The sequence below is a fragment of the Poecilia reticulata genome, chromosome 16 (assembly GCF_904066995.2).
Source record: "Poecilia reticulata chromosome 16, P_reticulata-male-v2, whole genome shotgun sequence".
In the NCBI taxonomy this organism is placed as follows: domain Eukaryota; kingdom Metazoa; phylum Chordata; class Actinopteri; order Cyprinodontiformes; family Poeciliidae; genus Poecilia; species Poecilia reticulata.
The window spans coordinates 9960336-9977078 of record NC_088845.1 but is presented as its reverse complement, the minus strand read 5'-3'; the positions used below and the strand labels follow the sequence as shown (position 1 = coordinate 9977078).

Genomic DNA, 16743 nt, shown 5'->3' with positions numbered 1-16743 from the left:
CAATTTATTTCTAATGTCACCTTCCTTTGTAGAATAATCCAGAGACACAATTGAGCTGTTTCCCATTGTTGAACATTTAATTTTTTTAAAGCTTTTCAGCCAGTCAGCACCAAACCCCCCCAGAAACAACTTCTCAATTCGTTTCTCCATCCGGGGGAACCTTTCACTGTAAAACATCACCTTTCAAAATAAAACATTTCCAAAACATTATACATGTTCATTACTCCATTTTTATTCTTATACTAATGTTGAATGATGTCTGAAAAAAAATATTTTTGTAGCTATACCTTAGCTAAGAAATAGCTACAAAAAGCTACAAAAAGACTGAAATAGCTAAGAAATGTCAGCTATTTTTTAGCTGGCATATTCTCTTGTCTGTCCTCATTTGCAGAGTGGGTATGAGAAGTAAGTATTGGTGTCATATGTAAATACAAGCAGGTTTGATTTTTTTAGACAATGACCAACAAGTTCAGTTCATTTATGTTGTAGGGATTTTGACATTTGAGGCACTAATTAATTGTATTACAAATACTTCTTAACTTGCGATTTCCCCTTCTGCAAATCGATGTTTGAATCCTGTATTGATTTATGTTACTGCAATAACTTATGAGCCTATTTTAGGCCTTTTTGTACATCTTTGCCAGGGATTCCAATATTTGTGTATGGTTCCTACCTTTGTACAGCAGCACAAGCATTCAGGTAGTATTGTAATTGTAATTACTAATTCACAAGATGGTTAAATGCTGGCTAAAGCAAGATTATTAATTATTAGAGTTCCGTCACTCTCGGACTGACTTAAAAAGTAAAGTATAAATTAAAAAAAGGTATTCAATTATATTTATTTAGAGGAATTTTGGGGGTTTCCATAATTGTTAATCTCATTTCTTTCCATGTGAAATAATTCTCCTGTAATAAAATGCTTGCCTATTTGGACTTATTTGGATTTTGCCATATGTAGCACACCTGGGGCTGTATATATATGAAGAAGTAATTTTCAGTTTGTTTGTTTTTTTCTTCTCAGTATTCTGATCTTACATCAGTAATATTACTCAAATGAACTTTTTTGTTTACTCAGACTCTGATGGGCAGATGTCATTGTACAGAAGCCAGCTGCCTGGTCCCTCCAGGAGGGGACAGTAAAGAGTAGGGAGACCTCAATTGTCTGTTTATTCAACAGGAAGATTTGATAGAGATATTTTAGGTCATGATATCCATAAGAATCAGGAAAACAACTGAGTGTTCACCAGGTTCATAATAATGGTTTTCAGAATCAGAATTTTGCGCTGTAATTGAGAAAAAAATATCCCTGTGCTCCATGATTTAACAGCAATGTTTACTAATTTCAAGCACACAGACTCTAGGAACTCCGCCTGACATATTTCAGAGGTCAGGGCAGAATTCATCTCCCTTAATCATGCAGATGAACATGACCTTGGCCGACCTTGGCACCCGGTCACATCAGCACCCGTATCTGGCAATGCTTTGCATCTCTGATTGTGTTAAATCATGTTTCCCTATCATCAGCAGACGCTGGATGGACAACATCCTTCTCTAAGCACATCCACAGAGGGATAATTGCCAAGACCTTTAAAAGCCTTTCAGAAGGAAACGGGGAAATCAACATAATTCAGATGAAGGGGAATAGCCGAGACATAAGGTAAAGTATGCCAGGCAATAGTGGGTGGAAGCGGGGAGTTGAGGGAGAGGGTTGGGCGGAGGTGGAAACAAGATGCAAGACTTAAAACGGTGGGTCCTTGGCATTATTATGTTGATGCGTTTAACCATGCAGAGTGGGCCAGCTCATTGGAGGGCCCCTAAATGAAGAGGCTGACCTTCAACAAGCCCTCTCTCTGTTCATTAGCCATGTGGTGCTTATCTGCAATAATACTGCTGAAGAGAATATGAGGCCACTGGGCCCTTCCAAAGTCAACGATGCACTACAGGTTGAAAGATGAGGGGCTAGTTTAGCTTGTGATGGTACACTTTAGCAGGTTTTCAACCTCTTTGGTAAACAATGGAACTTTTAACGTAACTTCTCACATTTTTTTAGAAAGTGTCAAATAACATATAAGAAAAGACTTATTTTGGTGTCCTTTGCATTTGATTGTCAACATCTACCAAGATTTTGCAAAAGTAATACCTACTGACTTTTCCACAGTTTTTAACAGTACAACCACAAGCTTCAGTGAGTTTCATTTCAGTTTGATGTAACAGACAAACCATTCATGATTCATTCTTGTAATATGGAGGAAAGATGATACACTGGAATTAAATTCTTTACCAAAACATTTAAACGTGAAAACAAAAAAATGAAAAAGTGTATTCATCTCTTCATTCCTAAAAGGTAGATGAAATCCTGTTCCCTTTCAGAGGTCCCCACATTGGTAAATACACAAGGTTGCAGTTCACCTGTAAACCTCTGATACTGTTTGGAAAGACTCAAAAGTTGATTTTCACAGACGCTCTCAATCTAATCTGACTGACTTTGAGTTAGCTTCTAGATGTTTATTCCTATGGCACTCACATAAAATTTAAGGTAAATAGTTTTTCACCATGTTTAAAAAAAATTTAAAACCTCTCATTTTCCAGTGCTGCCTTTATGTGAATATTCTAAAGTGTAGACTTAATTGTAAATACGTGTATGAAATCAAATTTCCCAACACTGTATAATATGGCTTTAAATTCTCATACATCTCAAAAGATTTCTTCTCAACTAGTGTTAATTAAGCAAGTCAATGTAATTTGTAAAGCAAAATATTCACAGAAAAAAAAAAAAAAAACGTCAGATTTCTCCATAAAATTTTGTACAAACCGCCAAAGTGAAGCACAGATACAGGGGTTGGCAGTGGGTAAATAGATGAATAAAAAACAGGAGGGGAGAGCAGACACAGAACATGGTCGATAGTGTCAAAAGCGGATGACAGATCTAAAAGAATGAATATTGATCTTTAGAGGGCCTTTGCTCAGGCGACCTGTGGGAGGTCAGCCCATGTAATTATACATGGGAGGTCTAATGCAGGATTGGGGGTGAGCTTGGTGCTGGAGGAGAATGCTGGAGTTTGGAAATGAGTTAGACCCCACACTGCACATATAAACTGTATGATCAACTTTTCTACACGTCTTCCGTGTACCTTTGCATGGAACTAAAACATTATGTTCATCAGGTCAATAAAAGGTAGATCCAGGGAAGCAGGTATGCAGTTAGGCTGCTTCTCCAGTAAAGCGACTTTAACTGGTTCTGTACCAGTCCTGCCCCGGTCAGACTCCTCTCCGTTACCAGATCCTGCATGACTCTGCGCTGAGTCGGGCCATGTATTGCGCACAAGTGATTTGACTGACAGCAGGCTGCATTTGTTGATTGGCTCATGATTTATGTCACTGCAAACTCTAAACATTTCTCATAGTATGGCAGTGGAGCGGCTCCCATGCTGTCTGCTTTCAGAGAGCTGCTCAGTGCGGAGAAGTGTAATTATCAGCTCAATGATGAGCAGCACCAGGAGCAACATAACATTAATATGACATTTTATTCTTTGTTTGGAATTTCCTTTTAAATTAAGTTCATGTAGGAATTTTGCTTTACATCTTTTGACAACATTAATAAATCCTAAAGGCTGCACATGTTTAAAAAAAAAAATACAAAAAATTTCTACTGCTTTGATGAAAACCTGCGTCAGATTGATCTTGACCTCAGACTGGGGCGACAGCTCATTTGTCAGAAGTACAACGACCCAAAGCACATGGCCAAGATATCAAAGAAGTGCCTTCAGAATGACTGTGAATTTGCTGGAGTGGTCAGATTTATACATGGACAAGACAGACTGGGAGTTGAATTTAGTCTCTTGCGTCATCTTTTATAAATGTTTCATGTGGAGCGTTAATCCCATACTTGTGACCATTCTTGAAATTAGCTTTATGCCACCGCTAAGGAGTTAAATTTGTCCTCAGAATCACAGGGAAGAGTTGCATTTTCCCAGAGTTCACTGACTGGATTTGAGTTCATTTGTTTTGTGTCAGATGTCACGACAAGTGTCTGTGTAAATTTAAGTGACCTGGGTAAAAGCACTTTAATCAAGAAAGTATGTTTATTACCTAAGAAGCACACACCCTAAAACATTTGTGTCTATGTGACCATAGACAAAATCTAAGGCATATAATAAAATTTACCTCATAGATATACCTAGAGGCGGGCCCATGCACAGTCTTGCACACAGCAGACCCACGTTGTGTGTTGTCTCTTCATCTAACTGTGGATAAAGGTGGGCAGCAGAGACTGAGGGTGGATATAATCCGTGTATCATTGGCTTCATATACTGCAGAAGCACAGCTGATTTAATGTCCCAGAGCCACATTAATGGGCCCCTGACACACACATACCATGCTGCACCATGCTGTGCATCCTACCTTTATACCTGGTCCTCTCTGAGAGTTTACTGCCCACTGGTTGACCCTCACTTCAGACGCACATGCACTCATGTTTATGTTAAAGGAAATAAACTAACATGATCTTGCAGGCACACGCATGCTCAAAGGCACATCGGTGGCTACGTGGTTGTCACAGCTTGGGGACGTCTCACGGTTAGGTGAACTCAGATTGAACTTGCTCAAAACATAAATAACATCAATCTCTCATGTCTGCCTGCCCCCCACAGTCCTCCTTCCAACCCTCGCACTTTTCCCTCTTTTTTCTGTTCACCCAGTCTCTTCCTTCCAGATCCGTTTCAGGCTTTTTGTTGTGAGCTGGGACACACAATGCCCAGACATGTTCATGGAGAATGCACATTCTGCACCTCACAACACCTGAATAAAGACATGTCTTCGGAAACAACCAAGGTCATACCATGAAATACTGTCCCTAGCCTTTTACAACTACAGTGCCAATTTAAAAACTATTCCTACCCCTTGAACTTGTTCACATTTTCCTGTTTCAACCACAAACAAATATAGTACTGCAGTTGCAGATGTCAGTGTTTTGGGGTAGAATCCTATATGATGTCCATTTTTCAGCAGAACAATGACCCAAAGCACATGGCCAAAATCTCAAAGCGGTGGCTTCAAACCCTCTGTGAATGTCCTGAACATAGCCCCAGGATACACTGCATTATAACCCAACCTGCTTTAAGCTCCTCCACAACTTTATCCCCGTCTTGTCTTGTATGTTTCCTGTTCTGCGTAATGTTGTTTGTTTTCTGGTGTTCTTCAACAAACTCCAAAGCCTTCACAGAGCAACTGCATTTACAATAAGAATCAATTTCATGTAGACATATTCTGTTTAAGAAATAGGTCAAATCTGAAGGCAGTCATTTGCACTGGAGTTCATGAAGGTGTAATTGAGTAAAAAGGGCTGAATATATGTAGGCCACAACTTTAATGAATTTTTTACTTTCTTTTTTTTGTGAAAACCATGTTTCAGTTCTCTTTCAGTTCACACTCTGGGACCATATTTTGGTGTAAGTGACCCTCCAAACAGCCACAATCTGTGGCTGTTAAGAAAAAATCTAAAGAAAAAAAAATTGCGCTGGATGTGGCAACAAGTGCTTCAGTGTTTTCCTAGATGTTCTTAGGTGAGGTTTAATATCCTGGTCAGTGTCTTTTCTCGTACACTATTCTTAGAAGTTTCAGAAGCAGAAAATTCAAATGTTTTTTTTGGTTTTTTTTCTGAAAAGTGCCCAGGAAAACTGCAGCATCACAGTCTTCCTTCTCTAATAACCTTCCTTCCCATGTTTATAGGTATTTTTATCAGAAAATTTGCCCTTCCCCACTGTATCGCTGTTGCTCTGTGTGTTCGGTCCCCTCGCCAGCACTTCCTGTTAACACACAGGCCATTTATTGATAGGCCATTCCCATTAGTGCTGTTTACCTGTCAGGGCTCACTGCACTAATGAGAGAGCTTTAGGAGGGAAAAATGTGTAGGGACGGTTAACCGCTAATGGATGTTTACAGCCTCCCTGGATACTACTGTGTTTGCTGCCACCTCTGCCAGTACCACTATCATCAACCCCAAACCTGCTCGCAAGCTAATTGGTACAGTTGCGACGGGCCAGTCGGGGCCCATTTGATTACCATGGGATTAGGGTGAGAGCATGGTAAAGATACAGAGTTGGCGTTAAGGAATGGGGTCAGCATTTGGGGTGATGGACCTAATCGATATCCAGCGATCAGGAGCTTTGGAGGATCTTAGTGCAGACAGTGGAGTGGGAGCTAGATGGGGGTTTAAATGGAAAATGTTTGAGGGTTATAACATCAGTCCTACGTCAAAAGAGCACTATTAATGCTGCTGCTGAAGGGTAATTGTGCCATTAGGGCTGTAAGTGATACTAAATGGTGCAGGTATAGTAAAGGAACCACTGCTTATAGTGAGCTGGCATGTAATCTAATATAAATCTCAGATCAGCCATCTTAATAGCTGGTGTATCCTTGAGAAAATTGCCCATCATTGTTTCAGTAAAAGAGATAAGCTTAAAATATCACAGTCCAGCCAAGTCAACACACTACAAGGATTTTCATCTAGGGAACAAATCGCATTGAATTAATTTTGCCTGTAGCATTTCTTTATTATAAAAGTGTAGAATTATTATAAAAAAGAGTGTTGAGTATTGGGTTTCTGTTTCTGAATTACAATCCAAGGACATTCCTGTAAAAAAAACAAAAAAAACACACATGCTCAATTTGTGCAGATTATACAGACAGTGCCACAGTTGCACTTCCTTTAAAGAAAAAAAGAAAAAACAACAGTTTTTGCTTTTTATTAAGTTATTGGGGAAATCTCATTAGTGCCAGACAAACTCACATTTTTTCCTCTTTGTTGTCCTTTCTGTTCTCCTGAGCTGAACCAGGTTTCTAGCTTTACTTTCCCTGATAGTTCTACTCTTGGCGACAGCTGAACAAAATGCAAATAAGTAAATTACAACTAAATATTTTTTAAACATGTCTGAATAGAAATAACTTAATTTCTGTAAATTGATTGTGAAATATTAATCTTTTAAGCTTTTCTGCACACAGGCAACAGTTGCTTATGATGCTTTGCAACGAAGATAGCTATGCGTGTTCCCACATAATTATGAAAAATCTCGGTAAGAGTGAAAATTTGTAGATATTATTCCATTTTCCAGTGTCTTTATGTTGTAGACATCAATCTAACTATTGGTTTATTTATTAATCCATCAATGTTTGATTGATCCATCCATACATCAGTTTCATATTTGACACCTTAATTCAATAGGAATGCCTTCAATGAATGTAATACAAAGTGTTTTATTTATGCTTTAAAAAATAGGACAGAAAATCATGAAACATTTGAGTCAAAGGAAAGTTTGGCATGAAACTTGTTACGGAGACAATTGTGCTGAAGATATGGCATTTCATACATCACAATATTAGAGCTGCACAATATACTGTACCTTAAAGGTTTTTTCAGTGTGATAATATTCTAAGAATTTGTCTTGATCTCATCATTAGTTAACTTTGTTAAAGTTTTTTTGTGATACGAACACTTTAACAAAAGTGCAATAAGAGCTGATGATGGCAATATTTACATGAACTGCAACATCAATCAATCAAATTGTATTTGTATAGCACATTTCAGCAGCAAGGCCTTTCAAAGTGCTTTACATAATTAAAATAAAAAATAAAAACAGAAACATTATAAAAAGTAAAGATCAAACATATTTTAGGTACTTGTTCATTAATAGGGTATATTTTCTCACTGCAAATAAAAATTTATTTAAATCCTGAAAGTCAAAGTCTGCTAAATTAACAGATTTACGTATCTAGGTCCAGCTTTGTGCCATATAACTGCTAGCTCACTGATGGAGTTTTTTGACTTAAACTCTTAATCCACATTTTCTACTAAATGGATTAATTTTGCTTGTTCATTGTTCAAAACTTCAAACAGACACACAGTATCAAAGGGCCTAACCTTCACTATGTAATTCACTTAGATATTCTCTTTTTCAATTGCTTATCAGCTCTTTTTCTTCACTAATTAAAACTGCACATGAAACAAGATTGTAGACAAATACACACAAACAGGCTTGCACACACATAAACACACACACACACGCACGCGCGCACACACACACACACACACACACAGAAAGAAAACGAGATAGAAATAGTTGGAGATACAATTACCAGGCAACCCTCCAGTGTCTCATTGGGTGTCTATTAAGAGGGGGGCCTGGCTCATTGTAATGATGGCAGAGTTTAATTACTTCCACCCGGCGCCTGTTGTAAAACATGCTGATAAATGAGCCAACAGGACGGCACATCATTATTTTTCTATAGTGCCAGACTGTTTGTACATGATGAGAAGGGGGAGCAAGCTTCCCATACCTGCATTAGGCTCAGAGCATATTTGCAACAAACTGCAAGAAAAGATATGTGGTAATACACTAATGTTTATTTGGGGGTTTTGTTTGTGGGTTTCTTTCTATTTGTCAGTGCGTACATCCGATGGAGTCATACATGGCAAGTCTAAACAATAATAAGCAGTTCCACCAACCTGTGATAGCAGAATGACATCCGGCCACCCATGAGATGGATATGCCGCACATACACAAGAGAGTTTATGTTATTCACAGAGCACATGACTGCTGTTGAGCAATGTAGTTACACCACAGCCACTAAGATGCAGGTTTTGCACTGCTAACAAACAAACATACATATTCATAGTCATTAATTCTACCAGTTTTTAGAAGGGGGGCATGCGTGGACCTTTCTGATTAATTATGTTCCTCCCCTACCATTATTAAATCGCTGAGGCAAATATCCCCCATACAATAAATCCCCTTGGCCCATGATTAATCAAAAGGCGCACAAACCTGAGACTGGTGCCGGGCAGGTAGAGTTACAGTACTAAATCATCTTTATTGCACGACGAGCAGCTTTTTGCCTGTGTATGGGATCCAGCGCCACTGTAGAGTGTATGCCTGGTCGCTGGTCAGCCACCTCTGGGTCAACCAGAAAGGTATATGGACCTTTGGGCTCATTGATTTGCCAGCTTGACCAAGGGAACAAAGGTGAACAGGTTGGTGGCAAGATAGACTCAGTGGAGGTCCTGTGATTAGAAGAACTTTGAAGCCCCATCAACAAGTCAAGCATTTAAGCCCAAAATCTGCTTGTAGAAATAAGAAGGATGTAAAATGAAGATATCATCCCTTCCAATGTAACCTTAGCCTGTCATTAGGTGTAGTTATTCTAGGTCAAACATTGATAATAATAGGGTTAAATAATTAGGTTGGCAACATACCTTTTTAACAAAGGCACATGGAGACTGTGTGGGGGTGCAGCCACATGAGGCACAGCTTAAAATCCACAACACCTTGCTCTGTAGAAACCTCAATTAACCTATATGATTAGCTGTGGTCATATAATACCCTTTACTAACATGTAATTTCGCAGCCAGGCTGATAATAGCCCCAAAACTTTATTCAGTTCTGTTGTGTTACATATAATGTCTGTACCCCAGTAAAAATATTTAATCTTATTGACAAAGTTACCATGTTTTCTGTTGAAGAGTATTAATACTGTATATCCATTAAACATAGAGATTTTAATGTTAATTTAGTGTATGTCTTGAAAGCCCGTAAAGTTGAACATTTTTAAATGTTTTGCATTTTATTTAATTAATTTTAGCCTAAAACAAACATATTCACATTTCAGCTAATGAAAACTCAATATTTAGTTTTTGGAAATTTTGATTACATTTGACCAATAGGTATTATTCTTTTTTTGGTAATACTGATATAATATTGGATGACCATGGTATGGCCAACACAATCATGGGAAAGACTACAGACAGTGCTTGACAAGAAGGATAATCCCCAATATATCATTTATAAAGATAGTAGGTGTTGTATCCAAGCATATTTATGAAAAGTTAAATGGAAGGAAAATGTCTGATTGAAAATGTTTAACAAATAAAAGGGATAATGTCAGCTTTGAGGGGACTGTGAAACAAATCCTATTCAAGATTATAGGATTTAGGTGCTGGGGTGGTTGGATGGAAAAACACCATGTATCATTTTACCTTGGAATTTCAGAGTGCTTCATGCTTGCCTCAGTATTGTAGAAATGCTGATTTCATTTTTAAGTAGGGCTTGATACATGCCCACACTCCTAAATGTACCAGTCCCTTGTTTAATGACTACACTGTGCTTTATAACTTACTTGATTTAAACTCCACAGAGAATCAATGGAGGCTTATCAAGAAGAAAATGAAAGACTCCAAACGCAACAATGTAAACACAGGGATGATTTCTGTTAAAACAACCCAAGTTTCCTTAGCACCACAGCAGGGCCACATTCTGATTGTCTCCATGCATTATTACATTCATGTACTTATCAATGCATAAACAGGTACAACCAAATATGGAGCTCAAGTACTGTAGCCTTAATCATTGCGTTCACCTCAATGTTTGGTTTTCATTAGCAGCAAGCCATTTTCATCACAATAAACACAAATAAATGCTTGAAATTTACCAGATTAACTATATGAGCTTCACAACTTTATTCTTTAATGGTACTCTAATGTACATATGTTTCATTAGCTGAAGTCAACATATTCAATTTAAGACCACAACTTTCACAACATGGTCCATTGCTGCCCTAGCAGAACCACAGGTTTGTGGTGTGTGTGTGGAGATGAAGTTTAAAGGGCACAGCCCTCTTAGCATCCACAACTAAATGTCACAGTTGTCCGTTAATGTGTCATCCAAATCAAACATGCACAGTGGTCGAGGGGTGCTAAGTGACAGGTGACCTTGGTGGCGTGATGGAAGACGTAGCTGCTGGTTGGTTGTTTTTGGAGCTCTCTGATCTGAAAGTAAGAAGCCCTGTCCAGTTTTGACTCAAGATGTACGCCTAACCAATTAGACATGAAATGGCACTGACACTCACACCCCACTTATCAAAACAGTTTGCAAGTGTGTTCATGAATTCAAATGAAATCCTTAGCTACAGATCTCAAGGCAGGGACGAGTCAAAATCTTTTGGTGAATTTTGCGTTGAAGTTGATGTGTATAATCACTGTTCCGAAGGTCAAAGAAAGGTACTACCCTCTGAAAACACGATAAACTATCTCAACATGACTTTCAAATGTACTTTTTTGTGTTTTCATGATCTTAAGCTATTCAGCCTTTTATACCACGTCCTTTCTCGCCCCCAGTTTCCCTTTTGTGTTTGTCTGTACCCCCTCGATGCCTCACAGAGGGCCCAGGTACCTTTGTGCACTGTCTGCAAGGTATCTGACCTTCCATACACACACCTGCCCCTCTCCTACATCTATTACTGGGCCCCACCGTGTTCCATAATGTTCTGAGTACTCAAGCATATAAATAAAGGTGAAGCAAAATGACTGCCCGTGTCTTGACAGAAGTGCTGAACCACAAAGAACACCTTGAAGGGCATGTTAACTGTCAATAGAGTTCTGTGTAAGCCCCTTCAATTAACATAAAACTAAACAGCTCCCCAGTTAGCCGCTATATAACCCTGCCGCTTTCTCTCCCTCACCCATTCGCTGTTTTACCCCCACGGCGTCGGATGCCGTCATGCATTCTTGCAGGTGAAAAGGCAGTAAACAACTTCTCACCATGTACTTGCGCTGAGACGGTTAAAAACCATGCATACGCATAATGGCATTTCACACGCGCACACACACTATAGCGAGGCTTTCTCACCGTCCTTGCAAATTACAAACCACAAGAAGCTACACATACACAAAAATGCTCACATAAACACAAATTCGAAGAATCCCATTTACTTTGATGTTACGTGACTGAACATCTCTAGCTCTACGTAGCTCACTCGTCTCTCCTAGGCTCATGGTAATACTGCATGAGATTTGCGATGCAGTGGGGAGATGAATATGGAAGGCCTGAGCTCAGATCTCCTGGTCATGCACCCCATTAGGTCCTGCTGTTGATGCTGTTGCTATCAAAGCTGAAGTAAACTGCCCTGCAGACGGCTGTATGCCGAAGCACAGAGACAGAGGCAGCCTTGTGATCACACCATACTGCTCGTAGAGACCTATCCGTCTTGTAATTAGGATGTGTGAGTAGGCCACAGGGAGGTCATTTAAGGCAAACAACAAATAAGGTACACCTTTGCTGTGTACACAAAGAGAAGGATTTCAAACCATTCGTGCATTCTTTTCAGGATTTCATCAGTAGTGAAGTATTTCATCATGCAGATTTCTATACTCAAAGCCAATCTAACAAGGATAATTTGCTTTAAAACATCTAGAAGGATAAAAATGTCCAGACAGAATGGGCTCAGAGATTCAATCCTCAATGTGCTGAATAGTCCCTAATGTGTTTGGGTTTTGAGATAACACACAGTAAATACCAGCATTCTTCAGTGCCCCACAATAAAAATAAATAAAGAAAGAAAAACCCAATGGCAGCTTTCACATTTGCTTGCCATCACATTTGGTTCCTGGGAAGACGTTATTTGTGAAGTACACAACACTGCCGCTCTGTTGTAATTGTCTGGGCTTTGCAAAAGGCCACTCATCTTTCATTCATCTGCCAACACACATACACATTTGCAAGAACTGAAACTAACATGCTTAGTTGTTGTCTTCCTGCTTTGCCATTCTTCAGTGAGACTTAGTTCTGGTGTGGATTTGCTCCCTTTGCGCCTGCAGCAAAAAGCCTGCGTCTTGCGGAGAGGGATGGCATCTGATGGCAGCAGTTCAAAGCTTGGTTCCTTTTCAGTGGGCGCTCCTGTTAAGCAAAGTAAATTGCTGGTGGAGGTTACCATCCACCTTCCATCCCTTCTTTTTTTTTCTTTTTTGTTCTATTGCTTTCTTTACCCCCACTATGTGTTTGTGCCTTGTCGCTGCACTTACTGCTTTGCTGAAAAAAAAAAATATAATAATGGTATAAATTAAGAAGTGGTGTTGGATACAAAAGAAAAAAAACAGAACTTTATATAGGAAACCTAACATTTTATTCAATTGAGACCAAAAACTAGACAGGAATATGAGAGTAGAAAGGAAAATGTGTAAACAACCGCCAAGCGAGACCAAGAGATGTTGGCGACAAAAGATTGCTCATCCTATTGCCAGTCGGCCTTATCCCTTTAGCGTAGCATGCTGGTTTTAGGTTTGTGGCGTGAAATTCTGCTAAGCATGGTCGAGAACTACAGAACATGGAACACGGATGAGCCAGGATTAGAAAGGCCCAGACACCCTCCCTTCATCTGCACCTTGTAGGGTGTCTGTGATCTGGATGGCGCTCAGAAGGGAGCACACGCCTGTCACTGTCCACAAAGCAGTTACCCGAGGTCTGTGCAGTGACATCAACACAAATCCCTGAACACCTACAATGCCACTAAGTCCCCCTCTCTTCAGGCTTCTTTTTCTATCTTTAGTATTTATCTTGCCTTCTGGTCCGTACTGTGATCTCATTATATCTCCAGCCAAACTAAGCCACATTTACAACATCTAACAGAGTTCTACATTTACTTGGAAAAAAAATAAGCATCAGAACTTTAACCAGAGCTTTTTATTACCCTTACTCTTATACTTCTCAGTGAAATCTGCACTAAACAACCGTATCAGAAATTTCTTGAATTTGTGATATGTGTTTCTTGGCCTGTTGTGAAGGCCAAGAAACACAACAGGTGAGTGATAGGTGCAAAGTTGTAGGGAAGCATAGAGCAGAGTTAGGTGATAACACTACATTTCACTACAACAAATACAATTCAGTTTATCAACCCAATATTGAAGGAGCATAAGACATCTGAAATTGTATGGTGTCTAGAAGACTTAAATCTGTATTTACAAAAAGTCAGTTCTACAAAATATGGATTCAGGGATCCAGAACACAAACTCAAAACATACTGTTAACATTATTATTTTTAAACATATTTTAAAAATAATTACATTTTCCTTCCACTTCACAAAAAATAACATCCCTAAAATATTTAGATACATTGAGACAACATGTGAATGAGTTTAATTTGTATTTTGCAATCCCAGGACTTAAGATTGGTTTTGTCTGAGTTCTTATGTGTCCGAGTTATCCTTTTTGTTCATTTATACTGTCAGTTCTTTTTGTTACTTTCACTGTCCTATTTCATATTTGCTTCCTTTGTTTATGTCCTTTAACTTTACCAAATATGTCAGATATGAATACTTTCAAATAGCACTACACACTGAGCTGGATATGTTGTTTGGATCGCAATCTTTCAATGACTGTACCAGTCCTGGGTTTATATAAAGTAATGCAACCCCACAAATGGATGTCTTTTTTTTTTCTTTTTTTCTTCTACGCCCGTACTTTGTGTTTCTGTCTGTGTGCAGTGATGATTGTGCATGTCAAGGGCCCGTGCCGTCCTCATTGAGTTTTCGTCGTCTCCTCTTTTTGTCCTGTCCTTAAGGCTGGCCATGCTTGCACGAGCTTTTCATCTCCAGTCAATACCTATTGAGCTGTTCATGAAAGGGAAATGACAGCTAGTTCATAACTTCCAAGGCTGATCAATAAATACCTGCAGTAGCTCAACTCCTTCCTGAAACACTCGTCTCTGCAAGAACTCCTCTCCCTACAACCACCATCTCAAAGAATAGCATTCAGGTTTGAAAAGAACACTATACTATAACTTAAATTTATGAAGTTCCCATGTGAAGGTGTCTATGATGTTTCAAGGACGTATGAATGACACAAAGACAGTTTCAATACAAAATAATCTGTAATTTACCTTTTCTGAGGCACAGGGAGCCTTAAGAAGAACTATTCACTTTAATTAAAACTGTAAAGTTAATTCATGCTTGTACTTATGAAGGATAAGTCTTTGCATTGTTTTTAAAAGATTCATGGAGATATTCAAATATTTAGAATGAATAGTGGCTTTATTGAGTTTTACTTTTCTTTGGTACAAGAAAAGAGCTGACATTTGCATTGGGTTAACTCAGATTTAGTTGGTAAAGTTCTTTGACTCGGAAGTCTTGGAAAAATAACACCCCTTTCAGATTGCTACTGTGTTTTATCTGATATTTGCTTACATGTCCATTTTTTTCCCAATTACTTCAAGGGTGCATTGACAACTCATCCAGAAGTTGACAAAATAACCCAGAAACACATTTACAGTACTGCAGGAATCACTTGCCTCAGTTTACATGAGACAACAATACAAAAGAGACTGGGAACAAATGGCTTCCATAAGAGTTCCAAGGTCAAATCCACTGGTGACAATAAAACAACACAAAGGCATGTCTCAGATTTGCTTAAACATTTTTTTTCTAACTCAAACTTAAAGCATATAAGTGTGACAAAAAAAAAAAAAACAATGGTAATTTGAAGTTTTATTTTTTTACATTTTGAAGTGTTAAATCAGCAGCAGAATTATTGATTTTGAACAAGTCGCTGTAAACTAGATAAAACTGATCATTTGTGTTCTTACATTATTTATATTAGTTTGTAACAGATTGATTTTTTTCTCTACTGTTTGAGCTTGAATAGTCTAAGGTTACTGTCAATAGTTTTGAACCATATAAGGGCATTATTGCCTCGACAAAGCCAGCAGTCCTCAAAAACACACACTTTTCTCCCCTGAGTCCACAAATGTTTGACGACACGAAAGAGCGAGGAGTCTTTGAGGGGTAAACTTCGAAAGCTCATGGCCAGAAGCTAAACAGAGGAAGAAAAACCTACGTATGTGTGTGGGGCAATATATGATAAATATCTTTGCTTACTTTTTTTTAAAGATGAGAGGAGGAGGAGGAGGAGGGAAAAAAAATCCTCCCTTGCGGAGCTTTAAATGCTGAACTTTGTCTAGGTCCGGTTGCCACCAGCCGGCAGGCAGCTGTGGCTCCGGCACTTCACTCTATCTCTGACTCTCTCTCCCTTTCTCTGATGCTTTCTCCCTCGACCTCCCGTTCAAAGCAAAGTTGGCTCCTTATTTATGTGCAAATTTGCTCATAGGCCCTACGAGGGTGGCGCGCATGCTGAATCTCTCCTTTCTGGGCTTTAGCAGATTATCCCGCTGCTCCCTTTGGTCCCTGTCGCCCTGAGCCCAGCTGCCCCGACCTTTTGTCATTGAGACTTTCTCTTCTCGCCTTGGTGTCTTTCTTTACCTCTCCCCCCTCCTCCATTCCCCTCTTTTACCATCCCTATGTACACTTCCCCCACATGCCGCAAGGCCTGAACTCCCCATTCCTCCTCCAGACGCCACAGCCGTCACCCCACCAACTCCTCCTTGTCTTCCTCCTTCCCCCTCCTTCCCTCTCTCCTGTGTCTCCTGCCTCCCTCCTTCTCTCCCTCTCAAAGGACCATTATATCGCTCTCTTCATGGACAAAGGACCCTGGAGAGACAGAAGGAGAGGGGGAAGAGAGTGAACATGGCTGGTGCTTTGCTGCTCTCTCATTCCTAATCGATGAAAGTGGCCCACGTGGAACTCTGAAGGCTAATCGATTGTTTTTTTTTTTCCTCCTTTTTTTCCCCCTCCCGATCTTATTTCTTGACCGTCCGTTTTGTTGCTGACTCTGACAAAACAGGATTGAAGAGCACAAAAAGGGAGGGACTGGGTTAAGGGAACAGGGAGGACAACATCTTTCTGGGAGCCTCCACAGTTTTTGTGTGTTGAAATGTGTGTACAGACCGAGTTTGTGCATGTTAGTGAAGCTCAACACACAGAATAGAAAATGAAATCAACAACATAACCTCTGCTGACCCTGTCTGCATCCCTGCACCAGCCTCCCTTCCCATCCCACCCAGCCCTCATGCTTGCCCCCTTTCTCCGCC

General features: G+C 39.5%; 1 long non-coding RNA gene across 2 annotated transcripts in view; it reads left to right on the top strand.

Moving 5' to 3' along the window:
* The first annotated feature begins 369 nt into the window (after positions 1–369).
* LOC103477789 (uncharacterized) overlaps positions 370–16743 on the top strand; it is a 35064-nt gene continuing 18690 nt past the window's right edge. Inside the window, exons 1-2 of one of the 2 annotated variants that reach the window (XR_535697.3) lie at positions 370–1657; positions 14383–14576. This is a non-coding gene — a long non-coding RNA (uncharacterized LOC103477789). Of the gene's footprint in view, positions 1658–13490; positions 14577–16743 lie in introns of those variants that run through there. The other variant, XR_014084083.1, reaches the window with a different exon arrangement.